Raw genomic sequence first — 22,817 nt, 5'->3', positions numbered from 1 at the left:
TGGAATAGCATGTGATTGGCTTAATGTGAAGAAATTTGCCTTAAAAGGGTTTGTACAAAAACCCTTCTAATTGAAGAGTACAGCAAAAACTGTTGATAGCCTTACCACCCGCATACTCATTATATAAAAGTTGGCCAATTTTCAGTGGGATCAATCAACTATAAAATGTGTATAAGGGTCACCCTACTTTTTCTCGTATTGTCTTATGGTATCGGACAAGAAAAGTATCTGTCCCTTGGAATCTCAAGGACCGATCCTTTTGTTAGGCGGAGAGTTTAGGTGCTGCCAGAGGAGAGCACAAGAGCACAGGAAATGTTCTCAGCCAGGCTTGTTCCACCAACATCTATCTAATGCAAAGCCTCCTGTGAAATATAGATCATTTTTTTACTCTTCAACACGCATTTGTGATGAGTTCCTTATAGTATGGTTCATACCTTCTCTAATTTGAATGGACATCGCCAAGTTTTTGACCTAACCCTGGAGATGTTTGACCTTCAAAAACATCTCAAATAAACTACTCAGCACAGTTCTTCTCCTGCATGTTTGTTTTCTTTACACTGTGTATAGGAGGTGCTAGTTCTTAAGACCTAGTTCTTTTGCTCATTTGGACATCTTGAAGGTGTATCTTCTGTTTGGACTCCCTTTATGTGTGGGCACAGAAAGACTCCCATTCATCAGGGGAGAGGGAGTCACATCTAAGCTGATCGGCTGACTATCTCTTGGCTTCATTTTAAAAAAAGGAATTGTCTAATTTAGGATTTTTTAGGCACTAATTCATTTATTAGTAGTTTTATGATGACTAGAGATAAGTGAATCGATGAAAATTGAAATCCGGGAAATTTGCTCAAATTCGGCTAAGAATCTATTTAATGCACATTGAATTTGCAATTTAAAGAAATGTATTATCCTTTTAGATCTCTCCAGACCCTGTAGAATAATTAATTAAAAGGATTACAAAAATAAAAAATAATGCACACCTCTTCCCGACCCTCACATGTCCTGTTGCTCAACTTCCTCCTACTCCATTGAGTTTCCAAGGCTCTCCGCCACCTCTGGCATTGATTAGGCTTACTGATATCATGATGTCTTAAGGTACCGTCACACTAAACGATATCGCTAGCGATCCGTGACGTTGCAGCGTCCTGGCTAGCGATATCGTTGAGTGTGACAGGCAGCAGCGATCAGGATCCTGCTGTGATATCGCTGGTCGTTGATTAAAGTTCAGAACTTTATTTGGTCGTCAGATCGCCGTGTATCGTTGTGTTTGACAGCAAAAGCAACGATACCAGCGATGTTTTACAATGGTAACCAGGGTAAATATCGGGTTACTAAGCGCAGGGCCGCGCTTAGTAACCCGATGTTTACCCTGGTTACCAGTGTAAAATGTAAAAAAACAAACAGTACATACTCACCCTCTGATGTCTGTCACACGTCCCCCGCCGTCCGCTTCCTGCACTGACTGTGAGCTCTGGCCGGCTGCAAAGTGAAAGTGACGTCACCGCTCTGCTGTTAGGGCCGGCGCTCAGTCAGTGCAGGAAGCGGACGCCGGGGGACGCGAAGGTGAGTATGTACTGTTTGTTTTTTTACATTTTACACTGGTAACCAGGGTAAACATCGGGTTACTAAGTGCGGCCCTGCGCTTAGCAACCCGATGTTTACCCTGGTTACCCGGGGACCTCGGCATCGTTGGTCGCTGGAGAGCGGTCTGTGTGACAGCTCTCCAGCGACCAAACAGCGACGCTGCAGCGATCGGCATCGTTGTCTGTATCACTGCAGCGTCGCTTAGTGTGACGGTACCTTTAAGTAAGACGAGCTCACACATCACACCATGAAGTTGTAAAGCTCTTACTGCCAGAAGTGCCAAAAAGCTTTGAGGGTTACCGCTAGCCAAAGAAAGCTGCACGCGAGGAAAGGTGATCACCAGGAAAAGGTGCGTATAATATATATTGTTAAACTCTACACTTATTATGCCATTTTGCTGCAATCAAGCAAAGCAAAAGGAAAAAAAAAATCAGATTTTGTCAAATCTGAATTTTTTGTGACAACTCGATTGAAATCAATTTGCCCATCTCTACTGTTGACATCTGGCCTGAACTTGAGCCTATAGCTGACTTTAGAAAACCTGCCTAGCAAAGGCCATATTGATAAGTAGTGTTGAGCATTCCGATACTGCAAATATCGGGTATCGGCCGATATTTGCTATATCGGAATTCCGATACCGAGTTCCGATATTTTTGCGATATCGGAAATCGGAATCGGAAGTGTGCGGTGCGTATGGTTCCCAGGGTCTGGAGGAGAGGAGACTCTCCTTCAGGCCCTGGGATCCATATTCATGTAAAAAATAAATAATAAAAATAAAAAATATGGATATACTCTCCCGTCCAGCGGACCCTGGACCTTAGTGGTGTAACCGGCAGCCTCCGCTCCTTTGATGACGTCGCGGCTTGTGATTGGTCGCGTGAGCGGTCACATGAGCGGTCACGCGACCAATCACAAGCCGCGACGTCATCGAAGGTCCTTCACTCCCTGCATTCTTAGGAACGGAGGCAGACGCTTGGACCGGTGAGAGCCGGGGCTGCCGGAGGGGTGAGTATATCAATATTTTTTATTTTTATTCTTTATTTTATACATGAATATGGATCCCAGGGCCTGAAGGAGAGTTTCCTCTCCTTTAGACCCTGGGAACCATTCCGATATTTTGTGTCCCATTGATATGCATTGGTATCGGGTATCGTTATCGGCGAGATCCGATATTTTTTGGATATCGGCAGATCCAATCCGATACCGATACCTTTGCATATCGGAAGGTATCGCTCAACACTATTGATAAGTCTACACAATATGCTTATAATAACCAGCTGTAATGGTTATGCTAAGGAGAAAGGACACCTCAAGGAAGGTTTTTTCCATTACTACCAAAAAGACGTATAGCATAACCATTGGGTCCATTTCTCATTAACTGACTTTGCCATACATTGGGTCGGTACTCATTGGCACACCTTTTTTTCTGCATGGAATAGCCTAAACCGATTCATGACTATGTCATTCAATGTAGAGCCATGCCATAAAAATATAATTTTTTTTTTAATATTGTACAGGGGAAGTCCTCCTAAATTAGATCTCCGACTATAATGCGATATAGTAGCGCAATGTGATAAAATCCATAGGTTTGCTTTTTATTGGCATAATTTGGAAGCATAGTGGCAGTATTATGTGGGCACTGTTTAGGAGAATGATTTGTTCTAAGCATTTAAGCAAAATTTCATTAAGACTGGCATTTTATATGGCTCCATCTCGCTAATGTCTACCCATTTCAAAATTTCAAAAAGTTATCTGATGGCGTAAAGATGCCAAAATATGCAAACATTTGTGACCTTTACATGGGGTCTAAGGAGTAAACTTTTAGAGAGGGACGTGTCTGACATGTCATTGTAAAGAGACTTAAAGGCCATACAATGCTCCTAAAACTTTTCTATGCCAGTTTTCTAGAGACGAGGACATTTTATTCACGACACTTCACGCATGGTCTGCTGGAGTATGATGTGCCAAATTCGGTAAGAATTCATTAATCTTTTAGCTTCCTGTATGCCAATTAATGTACTTCAGCCATAGTTAACCTGTCTGGCAATAGAAGGCCACACCTCACACTGATAAGCTCCACCCATTTTTTTAAAAAACATAAAAGTTATGAAATTATTCTGCTTAAAAATGCGATGCTTTATTTATCAATTTTCTGGCAAAAAAGGGCTTAATGACTTCCTTATTTTTTTTACTATATTTATTCATAAATGTATTTATTTACAGCTTCAGCACTTTATTGGTAGAGCCGAAAACAATAATTTTTATATTTTTTATTTCATTTTTTTTTTACCTGTGCATATAGCATATAAACAACAGCACAGTTATGACTGTACACAGCTTTATTTCTTATGTACGTTTTTATAGCTCAGTGTGAGACCTGTATATCTAGTGCCAAAAACAGGGGAAAATAAGCAAACTTTCCCTCGGCATTCCCCTGATGGGCTTTGGTCCTGTTTTTGACACTAAATATACGTCTCTCATACAGATCTGTAATTCAGATGTATGAATAAAGCCAAATGAACAGTTAGGAAAAGTGCAAAAAAAATTAAAACAATATGTTTTATAGGAGGTGTAGAGGGGGCACTCAACCACCAATAAATTTAAAGGGGTACAAAGGTGGGAACACTTTTAATATGAACAAGTTTCCCATAAAAATAAACAAGATTCGGTAAGTATGTGCCTATTTAAAAATGTATTTATTGTCTGAAAATGATGAATTAACTAGTGACAAGTGAACATCTGGCTATGGTTAGAGTAAACATTTCCCATGGTCTGCTGCGCTCATAAATTGCTCCCTCTTGTGGCCTGGATGGCTAGGGATCAGAACTATTCATAATACATTGGGCCACAGTTTTAAATATGAAAAGCTTAGTAATAAATGTCATGGGCAATACAATGCATGATACTTTAATCAGACAATGGTCTATGGAGTCCCATCGCTCGCAGAAGACCAGTGAAAGCTCTGGTTCTGCAGACGCTGATCCATGCTGAGTTAATCAGCAAACATTACAACATCACAACGCTGACCGCAAAAGTCCGGGAGGAACGGTATTCCCATAAATATCGCTCCTAAAAAGAATAGTATTGAATGATTTCACAACGAGGCATATAGCCAACGCAAAAAGATCCTAAAGAACACCTAAAACAACAAGACAGTGTGTAAGTCCCTTTGAGAAATGCACCGTACTTTTACTTGTCATACATTTCAAAAATCAAGCTAGTATATTTCTTCGCTCGATGCAAAGAAGATAGATTTATTAAAGGGAATGACCACCTTTTAGGCCACTTTTTTTTACATAAATCCAAGTATTTGGGGCAAAAAAAGCATTTTTTTCATTTTGGTCTCGTTAACCAGTTCAAGACTGGACGAGTTACGTTTTTGTATATGTGTTTAAAAAGCTGTAAAAAAAATGTTGTTGTTCGGATAATCAAGTAATTTTTGCATCTTTTTTTTCATGTCACATAGTGCTTAAATTTTATGCCACTGTCATATTCTTTCTTTTTTCACCATTCGGTAATAATTATTTTTATAGAATAGAACATTTTTATTTTAAGCGGACTTGGCTTGTAACCGCAATTTCGATTGACAGGAACATTGTTTTTAAATTAATTAATTAAATAATTTATTTTTTACCTATTATTTTTTATTTATTTTTCATTTAATTTACACTTTGTGTCACCCATAAGGTCATAAAAGACCTTTTGGAGAGCATTTAAATGTTAAAATATTTTTATTTTTTAGTCCTACTTCCCTTGTAACTGGTGCTGGTATATTAGTCCCAGTAACAGGGGAAATGCAATCCGCTGGCTGCATAGCAGAGTTGTCTCGGAATCCTATGACCCTATGCTCCCTAAACTATACACGACGATAACATTACCACTGTGTATGAAGAAGGAAGCGCCATGTGCCTCACCAGGAATGCTGCTTCAGTCAGGGTCAGGAGTAACATTTCTGGTGTAAGTTATGCCAATAAAGTGATGTAACTGTTGATGAAACAGGCAGGCAGGAGCTGCCACACACCTTACCGTTCATGCTTCGTTCAATTTGGCAGCGATGTCCTAGAATAGTGTAAAAATGGCAAAAGTTGCAATTTTTGTCTGCAACGTTGCAAAAATTTAGCGGCTTTGCAAAGTGTTTTACACCAGAAAATTGGCATAAACACTTGATGAATAAGCCCCATAGTGTTAGCTTATTTTTAGGCCCAGTGGCCTGTGTAAAAAAATCGACAAAAAAGAATTAGAATGGGCTTTGTTAGTTCTTTCAGTTCATCTTTTTCTAAAATGTTCTGTTTTCAATATTTTTCGAACAATCGTTTTTTTTCTTTCTAAAGGTATGATTGTTGGTTACTTTTATGTAACAGATCTGACACTTCTGTCATTTTTTGTATTCTTATGTTGGAGCAAAAAATTTTTAATAAACAGCACAATTCAGACCTGGTATTAATTTGCACCCACATCTTTAGGCTTAGGGTGACTGAAAATCAATTCCATTCATCTGATTGATGTAGTTTTGCCAACAAGCACATGGATTTCCGTAAAGATCCCAAACATCTTAGCCAAACCCAACATGTTGTTAATCGGCCAACGGTGTAAATTTACGTTTCTGATCCTTTTGTTTTCTTGTAAGGCAATAAACCATGATTAGAGGTGTCTGGCAATGGCTTTCTTCTAGTAGTGGTACAAATCATGACACTAATCTCTAACCACTAGACAGGAGCCATAAGAACCACCTCTTACTTGATGACATTAGCTGCTCTTCTTTTAATTGGCCGGCATGGAGTGACGTCATAGTTGCGGCATGACACACATGTGATATATTGCCAGGCTGGCTAATCAAAAGAAGAATAATGGATATTGTCAGAAAAGAGGCGGTCGTAAATAACTGTTGTGGCCAAGGGACAGGGTTACGCTCATAGTTCGCACCAACTGTACTTTCTTCTCTTTCTTCTCCCTACTGAAATCACTCATCCAAGACAATAGTTATCTCATGTGTATGTTCGGCTGAAGCCCAATTTACTGTAGATGAATGGTAAATTTCAAGGGCAGAACTTTCGGCAACAAATCTATCGTGTGTAAGCAGGTTACTTGGATGCAACAGTGTAGACAATGAACAGACAGTGGTACTTAACCAACACAATTTATTAGACTAATACAGAATGGAAATCTATTTATAAGTATATACACTGCTCAAAAAACAAAAGAAAACACTAAATCAACAGAATATAACTCCAAGTAAATCAAACTTCTGTGAAATCAAACTGACCACTTAGGGTACCGTCACACAGTGCAATTTTGATCGCTACGACGGCACGATCCGTGACGTCGCAGCGATCGTATGATTATCGCTCCAGCATCGTAGACTGTTATGACCCCAATGGCGAGGGTCTCAGAGATATCAGCAAGTCTGCGAAGTACAAAAATCCAGCTCATAGGGCAGTGGTAACTGGGTTGACCATATATCTACTCCTAACGCCAACACTAGAAGTAGCCGGGGAACATGCCTACGTTGGTCGCTAGATGTCTCGCGCCAGCCGGAGGACTAACTACCCCTAGAAGAGGAAAACAAAGACCTCTCTTGCCTCCAGAGAATAGACCCCAAAAGTTGGATACAAGCCCCCCACAAATAATAACGGTGAGGTAAGAGGAAATGACAAACACAGAGATGAACTAGGTTTAGCAAAGAGAGGCCCACTCACTAATAGCAGAATGTAGTAAGATAACTTATATGGTCAACAAAAACCCTAACGAAAATCCACACTGGAGATTCAAGAACCCCCGAACCGTCTAACGGCCCGGGGGGAGAACTCCAGCCTCCCTAGAGCTTCCAGCAAGGATAGGATACAGATTATGTACAAGCTGGACAAAAATACAAAACCAAAACAATAGCAAAAAGCAAGAAAGCAGACTTAGCTTAATCAAGCAGGAACCAGGATCAGTAGACAAGAGCACTACAGATTAGCTCTGATATCAACGTTGCCAGGCATTGAACTGAAGGTTCAGGGAGCTAATATAGCAACACCCCTGACCTAACGACCCAGGTGAGCATACAAGGGATGATAGACATACCCAGAGTAAAAACACTAGTAGCCACTAGAGGGAGCCAAAAGGTAAATTCACAACAGTAGACTGCGGTCACACGTTGCAATCACGGCGCTGGAGCGATGCCGAAGTCCCCGGGTAACCAGGGTAAACATCGGGTTACTAAGCGCAGGGCCGCGCTTAGTAACCCGATGTTTACCGTGGTTACCAGCGTAAAAGTAAAAAAAAAACAAACCGTACATGCTCACCATCTGATGTCCGTCCGGTCCCTTGCCGTCCGCTTCCTGCTCTGACAGATCCAGCCGTACAGTGAGAGCAGAGCGCAGCGGCGACGTCACCGCTGTGATCTGCTCTCACTTTCCGGCCGGCAGACAGTCAGAGCGGGAAGCGGACGGCAAGGGACCGGACGGACATCAGATGGTGAGCATGTACGGTTTGTTTTTTTTTACTTTTACGCTGGTAACCACAGTAAACATCGGGTTACTAAGCGCGGCCCTGCGCTTAGTTACCCGATGTTTACCCTGGTTACCAGCGAACGCATCGCTGGATCGCTGTCACACACAACGATCCAGCGATGTCAGCGGGTGATCAAGCGACGAAAGAAAGTTCCAAACGATCTGCTACGACGTACGATTCTCAGCAGGATCCCTGATCGCTGCTGCGTGTCAGACACTGCGATATCGTAACGATATCGCTAGAACGTCACGAATCGTACCGTCGTAGCGATCAAAATTGCACTGTGTGACGGTACCCTTAGGAAGCAACACTGATTGACAATCAATTTCACATGCTGTTGTGCAAATAGAATAGACAACTGATGGAAATTATTGGCAATTATCAAGACACCCTCAATAAAGGAGTGGTTCTGCAGGTGGAGACCACAGACCACATCTCAGTACCAATGCTTTCTGGCTGATGTTTTGGTCACTTTTGAATGTTGGTTGTGCTTTCACACTTGTGGTAGCATGAGACGGACTCTACAACCCACACAAGTGGCTCAGGTAGTGCAGCTCATCCAGGATGGCACATCAATGTGAGCTGTGCCACGAAGGTTTGCTTTGTCTGTCAGCGTAGTGTCCAGAGGCTGGAGGCGCTACCAGGAGACAGGCCAGTACACAGGCCAGTACACCAGGAGACATGGAGGGGGGCCATAGGAGGGCAACAACCCAGCAGCAGGACCGCTACCTCCACCTTTGTACAACGAGGAACAGGAGGAGCACTGCCAGAGCCCTGCAAAATGACCTCCAGCAGGCCACAAATGTGCATGTGTTTGTGCAAATGGTTAGAAACCGACTCCATAAGGATGGTCTGAGTGCCTGACGTCCATAGATGGGGGTTGTGCTCACAGCCCAATACCGTGCAGGACGCTTGGCTTTTGCCACAGAAGCACCAGGATTTGCAAGTTCACCACTGGTGTCCTGTGCTCTTCACAGATGAAAGTAGGTTCACACTGAGCACATGTGACAGACGTGACAGATTCTGGAGATGCCGTGGAGAGTAGGGTTGAGCGACTTTTATTTTTATAGGATCGGGTCGGGTTTCACGAAACCCGACTTTCTCAAAAGTCGGGTCGAGTGAAATCGGCCGATCCTATAAAAAAGTCGGGGCTGGGGTCGGCCGAAACACGAAACCCAATGCAGTGCAATGGGATACTATGGTTCCCAGGGTCTGAAGGAGAGGAAACTCTCCTTCAGGCCCTGGGATCCATATTTAAGTGTAAAATAAAGAATCAAAATAAAAAATATTGATATACTCACCCTCGGACGAGCCCTGGTACTATCCGGCAGCCTTCCTTCCTAAGAATGAGCGCGTGAATGACCTGCGGTGACGTCACGGTTTGTGATTGGTCGCGTGAGCGGTCACATGGGCGGCTGCGACCAATCACAAGCCGTGACGTCATCTAAGGCCCTTCACGCGCTCATTCTTAGGAAGGAAGGCTACCGGAAAAAAGCCGAGGGTGAGTATATTCCTATTAGATATATACTCACCCTCGGACGCGCCCTGCTTCTTTCCGGCAGCCTTCCTTCTTAAGAATGAGCGCGTGAAGGGCCTTAGATGACGTCACGGCTTGTGATTGGTCGCGGCCGCCCATGTGACCGCTCACGCAACCAATCACAAGCCATGACGTAATTCTCAGGTCCTAAATTCCTTGAATGAGGAATTTAGGACCTGAGAATTACGTCACGGCTTGTGATTGGTCGCGTGGCGGTCACATGAGCGGCACGCGACCAATCAGAAGCCTGTTATGGTTCCCAATGGCAAGAGAACATAGCCCAGCAAACATAAGTACTAGCTCTTGGAAGGATGGAAACTAAACTGACCATGAACTAAACCTGCCGCACAACTAACAGTAGCCGGGTAGCGTTGCCTACGTTTTTTATCCCTAGACGCCCAGCGCCGGCCGGAGGACTAACTAATCCTGGCAGAGGAAAATATAGTCCTGGCTCACCTCTAGAGAAGTTTCCCCGATAGGCAGACAGAGGCCCCCACATATATTGGCTGTGATTTTAGATGAAATGACAAACGTAGTATGAAAATAGGTTTAGCAAAATTGAGGTCCGCTTACTAGATAGCAGGAAGACAGAAAGGGCACTTTCATGGTCAGCTGAAAACCCTATCAAAATACCATCCTGAAATTACTTTAAGACTCTAGTATTAACTCATAACATCAGAGTGGCAATTTCAGATCACAAGAGCTTTCCAGACACAGAAACGAAACTACAGCAGTGAACTGGAACAAAATGCAAAAACAAACGAGGACTAAAGTCCAACTTAGCTGGGAGTTGTCTAGCAGCAGGAACATGCACAGAAAGGCTTCTGATTACAATGTTGACCGGCATGGAAGTGACAGAGGAGCAAGGTTAAATAGCGACTCCCACATCCTGATGGAAACAGGTGAACAGAGGGGATGATGCACACCAGTTCAATTCCACCAGTGGCCACCGGGGGAGCCCAAAATCCAATTTCACAACAGAAGCCGTGACATCATGGAAGGCCCTAAACGCGCTCATTTTAAGCAAAGAAGGCTGCCGGTTACCAGCGGTGATGTCCAGGGGCCTCCGGAGAGGTGAGTATATCAATATTTTTTATTTTAATTCTTTATTTTACACTTAAATGTGGATTCCGATACCGATTTCCGATATCGCAAACATATCGGAACTCGGTATCGGAATTCCGATACCAGATTCAGAAGATCGCCGACCTCATGGCCGACCCCACACAGGGGTCGGGTCGGGTTTCATGAAACCCGACTTTGCCAAAAGTCGGCGACTTCTAAAAATGGCCGACCCGTTTCGCTCAACCCTAGTGGAGAGCAATCTGCTGCCTGCAACATCCTTCAGCATGACCGGTTTGGCAGTGGGTCAGTAATGGTGTGGGGTGGCATTTCTTTGGAGGGCCGCACAGCCCTCCATGTGCTTGCCAGAGGTAGCCTGACTGCCATTAGGAACCGAGATGACATCCTCAGACCCCTTGTGAGACCATATGCTGGTGCAGTTGGCACTGGGTTTCTCCTAATGCAGGACAATGCCAGACCTCATGTGGCTGGAGTGTGTCAGCAGTTCCTGCAAGATGAAGGTATTGAAGCTATGGACTGGCCCGCCTGTTCCCCAGACCTGAATCCGATTGAGCACATCTGGGACATCATGTCTCACTCCATCCACCAACATCACATTGCACCACAGACTGTCCAGGAGTTGGTGGATGCTTTAGTCCAGGTCTGGGAAGAGATCCCTCAGGAGACCATCCACCGCCGCATCAGAAGCATGCCCAGGCGTTGTACAGTAGGGAGGTCATACAGGCATGTGTAGGCCACATACAATACTGAGCATCTTTTTCTTGTCATGAGCATTTCCACTGAAGTTGGATCAGACTGTAATTTGATTTTCCACTTTGATTTTGAGTATCATTCCAAATCCAGAACTCCATGGGATATTCATTTTGATTTACATTGATAATTGTTATGTTTTATTGTTCTGAACACATTCTACTATGCAATGAATAAAAATTTGCAACTGGAATATTTCATTCAGAGATATCTAGGATGTGGTATTTTAGTGTTCCCTTTATTTTTTTGAGCAGTGTACATACAAGTAAGGCCGGTTTCATACTTGCGTTCGGAGCAGCTGCGGAGGGCTGCGGACTTCCTCTGTGAAGCCCCGCCCTCCGCCGCTAGCTCCGCCTACTTCTGCATGCGGCCGGCATGCGGCCTGTGTACCTATATTTAACATTAGGTACGCAGGTCGTGCCGCAGTATGCGGAGGCTGCAGCATGCGTCGTTTTGACGCTGCGGATAAAAAAATGCTACAGGCTGCGTCCTACGCTGGCCGCCGCAGCGTCAAAACGACGCATGCGGCAGCCTCCGCATACAGCCGCACGACCTGCGTACCTAATGTTAAATATTGGTACACAGGCCGCATGCCGGCCGCATGCAGAAGTAGGCAGAGCTAGAGGCGGAGGGCGGGGCTTCACGGAGGAAGTCCGCAGCCCTTCGCAGCTGCTCCGAACGCAAGTGTGAAACCGGCCTAAGCACTGTATTGGCAGTTTACAGTAAAAGGGTCAATACAGTACATTATGACTAGTGATGAGCGAGTGTACTCGTTGCTCCGGTTTTCCCGAGCACACTCGGGTGACCTCGAGCATTTGTTATTGCTCAGAGATATAGTTTTCATTGCCTCAGTTGCATGATTTACGGCTTCCAGATACGCTGAATACATGTGAGGAATGCCTGTTTGTTAGGGAATTCCCACATGTATTCAGCTTATCTGAAACTGTAAATCATGCAACTGAGGCGATGAAAACTATATCTCCGAGCAATAAACAAATGCTCGGAGGTCACCTGAACGTGCTCGGGAAAACCCGAGCAACAAGTACACTTGCTCATCACTGATTATGACACATCAATGCGACTAAATAAAATATATATGCAACTTTCTATTACATATACTGTTCTAGTTATCTAGCAGTTAAACGTCTGTTAATGCATTTTTGTTTCAACTTAATAGGCATCACTCTCAGCACTAAGCTCATCCCAATCATATTCTATGTTAACATCTGTGATCGGTACACTGGCCATAGCTGGGGTGACCGATATTTTCCCGCTAGGCCACAAGTACTAGATATGCAAGTCACTGGGTATGCAGTGTGCTCATCGCACTGACCGCCTCTGTTCTCTGAAGTACTGCCCCAGTTAAAACCCTGTACCGTACGTCTTTGCTGGATGTAACGGCCCACAGGAACAGTCCTCTGCTACAGTCGAATCATCTCGTCTGGTTTGGATCTGGTCACGGTCTTCTACTGGTACTGCTTACAGATCTTCTACTGGCACTTGTACGGATCTTCTACTGGCGCTGGTATGGATCTTCTACTGGCGCGTGGTGCAGATCTTCTATTGGCACTGGAAACGGATCTTACTCACAGCTCAGGTCTTCTCCAGCATCTGATTGCTCTTGGACCCTTCTGTGGAGATGGTGGCTGTGAGCCCATCTGTCAGCCACATGACCTGTTCTGGTACAGGTTCTGGCGCCAACTGCTCCTTCTCAGCCCAGCCAGGCCTTTTATAAGTAGTCACTTGACACAGGTGTCACCTTACCTGGTGTTGTTTTTTAATCTCCTTCTCTGGTAACATAGGAGGTTCCCACTATTAAGAATCTACTGCTATAATTCTTTACTTTCACTTTCGCATGTGACCAGCAGATGGAAGTGCTCACTTGCAATTACTCTGCTAGGCATCAACTTCAACTGTACTCTTCTTATCTCTTGTCCACTTCCTTATATTCCTGTCTTTTTTAAACTCAACATTTCTTGGGCGAGAAGAGTCTTTGTGCTCCTCAATGTTCTTCGTCCATGGGCCAGATTTCCACAGTTCTCGTGCCCATTCCTGCATCTCTTTCACTACACGTTGCCTGAGGAAATCATTCTGTGCTTATCTCATGGGGGGGATGCCAGAGTGGACACATTGAGTTCTTCGAGGCAGGCATTGGGTCTTTCCAGCCCCACAGCAATCCAGAACATGGGGTGAGACCCTTGTACGCTGTACCTCCTTCAGCTGCATCAGCGTCTTGTCTCCAACAGCTGACTGTGCATTGGGTGTGAATGCTACCTTCCCTTCTTCTCTGGGATTGTTGTCATCTTCAACTTCCATGTCGCACACCAGCTCCATCCGAGTCGCTTTCAGTTGCGAGTTACCAACTGATCTGTCATTTTAGCGCTTGATTGTTGCATCCTGCTGACTATGCCAAATGTAAACAGGTTACTTGGATGCAACAGCATAGACAATGAAGAGACAGTGGTACTTAACTAACACTATTTATTTGACTAACACAGAAGGGAAATCTATTATTTTTCTTTTATTCTAAAAACTTCTGACAACATGTCTCTGAATTTCCAAGCAATAAATTTTGTATTTTTTTTCTGAAAAGGAGAAATGGTCAAAATTTAACAGAAACCAGTGCTTTCAGACCTCAAATAATGCAAAGAAAACAAGTTCATAATAATTTAGAAACAACAATACTAATGTTTTAACACAGGAAGAGTTCAGGAATCAATATCTTGTGAAATAACCATGATTTTTAATTACAGCTTTCATGCGTCTTGGCATGCTTTCCACCAGTCTTTCAGACTGCTTCTGGCACAAAAATGTAAGCAGTTCCTCTTTGTTTGATGTCTTGTGACTATCCATCATCCTCTTGATTACATTCCAGAGGTATTCAATGGGGTTCAGGTCTGGAGATTGGGCTGACCATTGCAAGATTTTGATGTGGTGGTCTCTTAATTTTTGCCAGAGCTGTATGTATATACCCAAGTAAGCAATATATGGTGGGTTACAGTAAAAGGGTCAATACAGTATATAATGACACAGCAATGCAACTAAATACAATATCTACACAATGTTCTATAACATACACTGTTCTTGTTATCTAGCAGTTAATCAACTGTTAATGTCTTTATGTCTCAACTTCACCGGCATCACTCTCAGCACTAGGTCCATCCCTGTTGAAGTCTCTGTAAACACCTCTGCTCGTTACACTGATCCTAGTAGGGGTCACTGGTATTTACTGCTAGGTTGCAAGTCCTAGATATGCAAATCACTTTGTATACAGTGTGCCTATTGCACTGGCCGTCTCCATATCGTAATGCATGGACTCAGCTCACACCCTATACCGTACGTCTTCGCTGGAAGTAACAGGAACTGTCCCCTGCTACAGCTAAATTGTCTCCCAAGCCTGGTTTGGAGTCTGATCATGATCTTCTACCGGCATGGGGCGCGGATCTTCTACTGGTAGTGGGTATGGGTCTTCTACTGGCACTGGGTATGGATGTTCCTCAGTGCTCAGGCCTTCTCTGGCATCTGATCACTCTTGGACCCTTCTGTGGTGATGGTGGCTGTAAGCCCACCTATCAGCCATCCGAACTGTACTGGTACAGGTTCTGGTACCAACTGCTCCTTTTCTGCCCAGCCAGGCTTTTTATAATTAGCCACTGCAACACAAGTGTCACCTGACCTGGTGTCGTCTTTTATCTTATCCACTAGGAACATAGGTTCTCACTATTAGGTTCCTAGTACTGTAATTCTTTCTTTACTTTCACTTTTGCCTATGTCCAGCACTATGACGGTGTTCGATTGCAATTACTTAGCTAGGCATCAACTTCAATTGTACATTTCATCTCTCTTTTCCACTTCCTTACATGTGAATGCACCCTTAGATGAGATAGAAAACGTTAAAGTCATGCCAGTTGCCATCTACATTTTTAATTTAATATGAGACCCAGGGTCAGACATTTGATTGGTGCAGCAAGTGTAGCCGCATAGGGGCCAAAGTGGTTAGGGGACCCACTTTCACCACCAAAGCTGGAGGAATTGTGCATTTTCAATAGCTATTGGACTTCAAAGAGTCCTAAATACTGTTTTGTGTTCTGCATCCAATACTGGAGAGCCCCACGTTAATCTATTTCACTCATGGACCAACATTATTGAGCCAAGCTGTGCTGTAACGTGCTGCCTTCATATGCTTCATACAAGTTGCTTTTATTATTAATGTATTCCCAGAAGAACTTCTCACTTTGTTTTATTGATTATAAAACATTTCTAATGATTTCCATTGTAAAGCCACATGTCATAAACTGTTAATAAAATAAATTATTGCATTGTGACTAGTGTTGAGCGATACCGTCCGATACTTGAAAGTATCGGTATCGGAAAGTATCGGCCGATACCGGCAAAGTATCGGATCCAATCCGATACCGATACCCGATACCAATACAAGTCAATGGGACTCAAGTATCGGACGGTATTCCTGATGGTTCCCAGGGTCTGAAGGAGAGGAAACTCTCCTTCAGGCCCTGGGAACCATATTAATGTGTAAAAGAAAGAATTAAAATAAAAAATATTGCTATACTCACCTCTCCGAGGGAACCGGCAGCGTTGTTTGCTTAAAATTCGCGCTTTTCTTTCCTTACGTGAAGTCCCGGCTTTGTGATTGGTTGCGTCGCAGTCACATGGGCGACGCAACCAATCACAGCAAGCCGTGACGTAATTTCAGGTCCTTAAGGATTTTAAAATTACGTCCCGGCTTTGTGATTGGTTGCGTCACGGTCAACCAATCACAAGCCGGGAGGCTGGACACGCGCGCATTTTAAAATGCGCGCTTGTCCAGCCTCCCGTGACGTCCCGGCTTGTGATTGGTTGCGTCACGGTCAACCAATCACAAGCCGGGAGGCTGGACACGCGCGCATTTTAAAATGCGCGCTTGTCCAGCCTCCCGTGACGTCCCGGCTTGTGATTGGTTGCGTCGCGGTCAACCAATCACAAGCCGGGAGGCTGGACACGCGCGCATTTTAAAATGCGCGCGTGTCCAGCCTCCCGGCTTGTGATTGGTTGACCGCGACGCAACCAATCACAAGCCAGGACGTCACGGGAGGCTGGACAAGCGCGCATTTTAAAATGCACGCGTGTCCAGCCTCCCGGCTTGTGATTGGTTGACCGCGACGCAACCAATCACAAGCCGGGACGTCACGGGAGGCTGGACAAGCGCGCATTTTAAAATGCGCGCGTGTCCAGCCTCCCGTGACGTCACGGCTTGTGATTGGTTGCGTCGCCCATGTGACTGCGACGCAACCAATCACAAAGCCGGGACGTAATTTTAAAATCCTTAAGGGCCTGAAATTACGTCACGGCTTGCTGTGATTGGTTGCGTCGCCCATGTGACTGCGACGCAACCAATCACAAAGCCGGGACGTAATTTTAAAATCCTTAAGGACCTGAAATTACGTCACGGCTTGCTGTGATTGGTTGCGTCGCCCATGTGACTGCGATGCAACCAATCACAAGCCGGGACTTCACGTAAAGGAAAGAAAAGCGCAAATTTTAAACAAAGAACGCTGCCGCTTCCCTCGCTAAGGTGCAGGCTGCGTCGGAGAGGTGAGTATAGCAATATTTTTTATTTTAATTCTCTCTTTTACACATTTTTACATTAATGTTGTTTCGATACCGATACCCGATACCACAAAAGTATCGGATCTCGGTATCGGAATTCCGATACCCGCAAGTATCGGCCGATACCCGATACTTGCGGTATCGGAATGCTCAACACTAATTGTGACAGCACACTTGTGGTCACTATCATAGATTTTACATGACCATGTGATGTGACCATGTTTCTGCCTCGGACAGGGCGCTCTGTTTATGTCTGAATTTAGCTACAGGGTATTTGGGAATCACTGAACACTAATCTTAACTGTCAGCAAAACCATTTCATTGACATTATTGTTTTGACACTTTGGGAAAACCAGTGATTATACTGAGACGGAAGTTGGACTTAATTGACTTCTGTCAGCTGGTGAACCACAAAAAGAAATGCACTGCCTCTCTGCTTCCAGTCTACTGCTTTGAGACTAGAGATTTTTCATGACAGTTGTTGTCTCATCTGTTGAAGTGGATCCTCGAAGCCCTTAGTCCGGATCGGCTTTTCTAATTTAGCTGGAAAAAAAAAATTTGTTTCAGCAGTATGATACAGTTAGAACAGCTGAGGCAGATGGGGCGAAATGGCAGAACTGGAACCATCAGTACCTATTCTACCAGTGTAGAATTTGCGACAAGTGGTGTAACAGCATTGGACACTGATGTAGTGGTGTTGATTCAGTGACGAGGAATCAGAGAAGCAAAGTTGAGTAACAGGAGGTTCTAAAAAAACCTGTTCCAGTAGTATAGCAGGGTTAACTAGTGAAGTATCAGAGCTGAGTTTAGCAAAAAGTCCAAGATAGCACTGGCAAAGTGGTAAGGCAGGGTTATCCAGCGATATAGCAGAGCTGGGTTTGCCACAGAGTCCAGGCAGAACTGACAAGTGGTGTAGCAAAGTTACCCTGCAATATTGCAGAGCTGGATTCATCACAGATTATTGTTAGGGCTGGAAATAGGCAAATCCGAGTTACTCAGTGATACAGCAGAGCTGGGTTTGTAATAGAGTGCTAGCCAGATCTAGCCAGTGGTATAGTGGAGTTAGCCAGCAATATAGTAGAGCTCGGTCTGTCACAGAGTCTAGGAAGGACTGCCTAGCTGTGCTCCTGAGTTACACAGTGATAGAGCAGAGCTAAGTCCTGGTAGCATGATCTGCAGCCTGTTTACACTGAAAGATTATTGTGAAACTAGAGTTCTTAATACATTTTTAAAAATGCCCACTGAGAGACCTGGAAGGAGAAGAGGTATGAAAAGAGCTGCTCGAAGGACTGATGGTGAGCAGCAGTGGTAGGACAGTTAGGCTACTTTCACACTAGCGTCGTTTTGAATACATCGCAATTCGTCGTTTAGGAGAAAAAACGCATCCTGCAACGTTGTCTGCAGGATGCGTTTTTCCCCATAAACTTACATTAGCAACGCATTGCGACGTATGGCCACACATTGCAACCATCGTGCGACGGTTGCGTCATGTTTTGGCGGACCGTCGGCACAAAAAAGTTACATGTAACTTTTTTTGCGCATCGTGTCCACCATTTTTGACCGCGCATGCGCGGCCGAAACTCCGCCCCCTCCTCCACGGACATTACAATGGGGCAGCGGAAGCGTCGTAAGACTGCTTCCGCTGCCCACGTCAGGCATCACTTTCACAACGCGCGTCGGGACGACGGATTGCGTCAGCCCCTTGCCGACGCTAGTGTGAAAGAAGTCTTATTTGAAGGGCAGAGGAAAGCTAAGAATTAGTGATGAGCGGATAAGTTGTTATCTGAGCATGCTCAAGTGCTAACCGAGTGTCTTCGGCGTGCTCAAATAATATGTTCAAGTCCCCATGACTACATGCTTCACAGCTGTTCGACAGTTGGGTTTGCACCCGAGCATGCTCGGATAACAACTTATCCGAGCACATTCACTCATCACTAGTAAGTATCCTTCTCGGAAAATTCAATTTACATAAATTTTTTTTAAATGCAAATTGAATCCTTCGCCTTTCTCTAATCTGCAAGAATTTTGGGAGATTTGCTCAACTCTATAAATTTGCTAACATGAAATCTCAAACCAGACTTTCAACTGCCAGTCAATATCTGCCATTGGGCAGATACTAATCTTTGTATGACAGGGCGGAATACATTGGTGATATATAAAGAATGGGATATAAATATATTGAATTGTTATTTATGCAGTTAGTATAGGTTTACACACTTTCCACGCTAATATTGTCCATAACATTGACTATCTGTCTCCGATAACCCATTATATAATACTGTAAAATGAGTGATCTCTAAATTAAATCCACATCCCTTGCGCCGAGCCAAGATCCTGTTGCACAAGGACATAATTTATGAAGGAAGAGCCATAAGGACAATCGCCTAAATTATGTCACCAAATATCAGAAGTTTCCAAAAGTTTCTTTATCTCTATCCTGTCCCAGTCATCGCCTCTTCTATATATGTGGAGAGTGGAGACAATAAAAAAAGATGCTAAATCTTCCGCTTATGAAAACGCATTTGGCAAAAAAAGTGAGAACATTAATAGAAGATGTCATTATAAAGTACTTAAATGTATTTGTAAAGTGGGTTCAAAAAGTCAATAAAATTTGCAGCACAAGCTATAACAATATATTGAGCCTGGAGAAATAAGATTCCCCGTATCAGCTGCTCGGGGTGAAATTAATATTCCCTGAGAGTCAATGAAATTAGATGGAGCCTTCACATCTGTGTCCTCTGGCTAATAGGTGGACGAAATCTAACGGTTTAATAGAAAAACACTGAAAAGAGTGGAAAGTAAAATTCTTGCCGTCGTAAAATGGTGCTTTAGTAATTTAGAAATTCTATATTTTTTCATAATTTCAGGACAATTAGATATTTATTAAAAACACACTTTTGCCTTGTCTACGGTATGGGGTAATATATTATGTAGTGCAAGACAAAATTTTAGGCTAATGCAAGTCATAAATAATCGGAAAAAAATGAACTGGAGTATAAGTTGGTATGTATGCAAAATAGGAGCATGTTCACACTGGCCATTAAACATACAAAACCTAAAACATATACGGTGCTGTAAGTAAGTGAGTAAAAGCAGTAGTGTACATAAATAAATTGGGTACTTAGTAAACACCGTTTTTGATTTTTCAATAAAGCATGAAAGTCACCTGGCCAGCATCAAGTTGTCCCCAAACTCAGGATGATCTTAACCTATTGTATTAAAACCTTACCATGCGTCATAGTGACATCAATGTAAGGGCTGAGCAGGATCGGGTCCCGAACATGGACACACAGCAAATGGGAAGCTATATAAATGTAATGACCGGCTCAAAGGAATGGAAGCTACATCCTTACCTGCACTAAATGAAGAAACCTAAAACCACACCGAAAAAAATTAACTGGAGTATAATTTGATACGCATGCAAAATAATCATAAAATAAAACAAGTCAAAAATAATATGCAACTCATTGGTAAAGATTTTTAGTGGATCAAGGAAGTTGGGTTCCCATAGTAGAGATCAAAATTGGTCCTCGTTTTGGGAAAGAATGACTTAAGGTACCGTCACACTAAACGATATCGCTAGCGATCCGTGACGTTGCAGCGTCCTGGATAGCGATATCGTTGTGTTTGACACGCAGCAACGATCTGGATCCTGCTGTGATATCGCTGGTCGTTGAATAAAGTTCAGAACTTTATTTGGTCGTCAGACCGGCGTGTATCGTCAGGTTTGACACCAAAAGAAACGATACCAGCGATGTTTTACGCTGGTAACCAGGGTAAATATCGGGTTACTAAGCGCAGGGCCGCGCTTAGTAACCCGATGTTTATCCTGGTTACCAGCGTAAAAGTAAAAATAACAAACAGTACATACTCACCTGCGCGTCCCCTGCCGTCCACTTCCTGCTCTGACTGAGCGCCGGCCCTAAAGTGAAAGTAAAAGCACAGCGGTGACGTCACCGCTCTGCTGTTAGGGCCGGCGCTCACACAGTACAGGAAGCAGACGCCGGGGGACGCGCAAGTGAGCATGTACTGTTTGTTATTTTTACTTTTACGCTGGTAACCAGGGTAAACATCGGGTTACTAAGCGCGGCCCTGCGCTTAGCAACCCGATGTTTACCCTGGTTACCCGGGGACCTCGGCATCGTTGGTCGCTGGAGAGCGGTCTGTGTGACAGCTCTCCAGCGACCAAACAGCGACGCTGCAGCGATCGGCATCGTTGTCGCTATCGCTGCAGCGTCGCTTCGTGTGAAGGTACCTTTAGAGATGTTTTCTACCTTTTGATCTCTTGCCATGATCCTGAGTCCCATCCTCCACACTGGCAATGCAATGCTGTAGAGTCCTGTGCCCATCAATGCTAGACAGTTGTGAAGCGGATGTGATTAATCACATCTAAATCACTTCCATTTACAGCCCCATGAGGTACAACCACCTCGGACAAGTACACTCTGTGCTTGTTTATCCTTCACCATATCACTTCTATTTGTCTGCTTTCTCTCCCTGATCTTTGGGTTCATTTCGAACATATCTCTCTTTGGGTGGACAAATATGCAGTTTGCGCATGCGCTCCTTAACTTGCCAAGCTAGTCAGGATATAATGAGCATCTGCTGAAGGGAAGACGGAAAGGTGCTAAAGCATGGACACAATCGTGTTTTGGAATTACTTGACATTTTTTGGAAGCTCCATTAGTTAGTGGAACTTTGCATTGATTCTAATTAGAGCTGAGCCGATCTTTTGAAATTGAAATTCACCGGCTTTGTTGTATTTTCCCCCCAAAATTGATTTGCCAGGAATAAATTTGCGCCAATGTCAATACTGGAAAGCTTGTAATTGGTCAGAAAATGAATGTGGCGGAAAGGAGAGAGAGAAACATTCTTGCTGATCATAGGAGCTTACACTCTACAGGCAAGAGAGAGAGCATTCCACTGACCATAAGGGTTTACACTCTACGAGAGAGAGAGAATTCCACTGACCATAAGGGTCTACACTCTACAAGAGAGAGAGAGAATTCCACTGACCATAAGGGTCTACACTCTACAAGATAGAGAGAGAGAGAATTACACTGACCATAAGGGTCTACACTCTACAAGATAGAGAGAGAGAATTCCACTGACCATAAGGGTCTACACTCTACAAGATAGAGAGAGAGAGAATTCCACTGACCATAAGGGTCTACACTCTACAAGAGAGAGAGAGAGAGAATTACACTGACCATAAGGGTCTACACTCTACAAGATAGAGAGAGAGAATTCCACTGACCATAAGGGTCTACACTCTACAAGATAGAGAGAGAGAGAATTCCACTGACCATAAGGGTCTACACTCTGCTAGGTGTTAGATGGAGTGATGTAAAGCCGCCACCACTGAACTCTGAAGCAGTTGAAACATGTTCTATGGACTGACTAATCACACCTCTGTATCTGGCATCTGATGGACAAATCTGAGTTATGTGAATGCCAGGAGAACGTTTCTCGCCTGACTGCATTTTGCCGATGTAAATTTTATCTAGAAAATGTACAGTCTATCTATGTACAGTATCAAGCTATCTATCTAGATAAATGTAAAAAAGGAAGGCAGCACTCTATAGGATTCAAGGTGAAAAAAAGTAGACTTTATTGAAACCCACATAGCATGGCGATGTTTCGGCTCATACTGAGCATTTCTGAAGGGCTTGGAAAAGGCTCAGTATAAGCGGGCTTGGAAAAGGCTCAGTACAAGCCGAAGCTTCGCCATACTATCTGGGTTTGAATAAAGTCCACTTTTTTT

General features: G+C 43.8%; 1 long non-coding RNA gene across 1 annotated transcript in view; it reads left to right on the top strand.

The window, feature by feature from the left end:
• The first annotated feature begins 1,719 nt into the window (after positions 1 to 1,719).
• The window catches only part of LOC143809070 (uncharacterized), a 55,058-nt gene continuing 33,960 nt past the window's right edge, over positions 1,720 to 22,817 (top strand). Inside the window, exons 1-2 of the long non-coding RNA XR_013222055.1 lie at positions 1,720 to 1,930; positions 3,482 to 3,554. This is a non-coding gene — a long non-coding RNA (uncharacterized LOC143809070). The remainder of the gene's footprint in view (positions 1,931 to 3,481; positions 3,555 to 22,817) is intronic.

Source organism: Ranitomeya variabilis, chromosome 2 (assembly GCF_051348905.1).
Source record: "Ranitomeya variabilis isolate aRanVar5 chromosome 2, aRanVar5.hap1, whole genome shotgun sequence".
Classification (NCBI taxonomy): domain Eukaryota; kingdom Metazoa; phylum Chordata; class Amphibia; order Anura; family Dendrobatidae; genus Ranitomeya; species Ranitomeya variabilis.
This window is presented reverse-complemented; position numbering and strand designations above follow the sequence as displayed.